The sequence below is a fragment of the Condylura cristata genome, unplaced genomic scaffold, assembly GCF_000260355.1.
Source record: "Condylura cristata isolate star-nosed mole 26May11 unplaced genomic scaffold, ConCri1.0 scaffold00139, whole genome shotgun sequence".
Taxonomy (NCBI): domain Eukaryota; kingdom Metazoa; phylum Chordata; class Mammalia; order Eulipotyphla; family Talpidae; genus Condylura; species Condylura cristata.
In genome coordinates this window covers 55,008-55,660 of record NW_004567240.1, presented here as the reverse complement: position 1 = coordinate 55,660, position 653 = coordinate 55,008, and positions in this window count along the sequence as shown.

Genomic DNA, 653 nt, shown 5'->3' with positions numbered 1-653 from the left:
GATGTGAGCTGGGAGGGCGGAGTAGCGGCGAGGTCTGCAGGGGAGTGGACTGGGCGCCGGCGTGGACGGGACCGAGGCCAGGTCAGCTCAACGCGACCACAGCTCGTGTCTGCCTCTGTCTGTGGACACAGGTGAGACTCATCTGTTTCCTTCCCTGAATCAGGGCTGCGAGAGGCCCTTGCCCGTCCTGGGTCAGCCCTCGTCAGTCCAGGGGGCTCCCCTTCAGGGCCGCGGAGGCCCGGGCAGCGTCTGGGCCTGCATGTGTCACGGGGGCCCCATGCAGATGTGGGGAGCCCACTCCATAACCGGGTGTTGGAGTCCATCTCCATCTATCGAGGTCTTTGGAGGCAAGACAGGCAGGACCCTAAGGTGGAAGCCATCGGCGAGGGGGGATTCTTAAAACAGGGGAAAGGAGAGAAAGGAGATAGGGGAGCGAGGAAGACCGGGGAATCGGAGTTGCGTGCAAGTCTTCCTGCTCATCTTTTTGCAGGTCTGGATTTATACTGTTTAGCAAGATTTAGTTACAATAATGCATCAGGTAAGTTAATAAGGAATAGACATTCAAAGGAAATTTCCTGACCTGGAGCAGCTCAGCTTGTACTTTGCCCAGCCCAGATAGCCAGTTTAGAGCTAAGGCAATCCAGTTACAAACT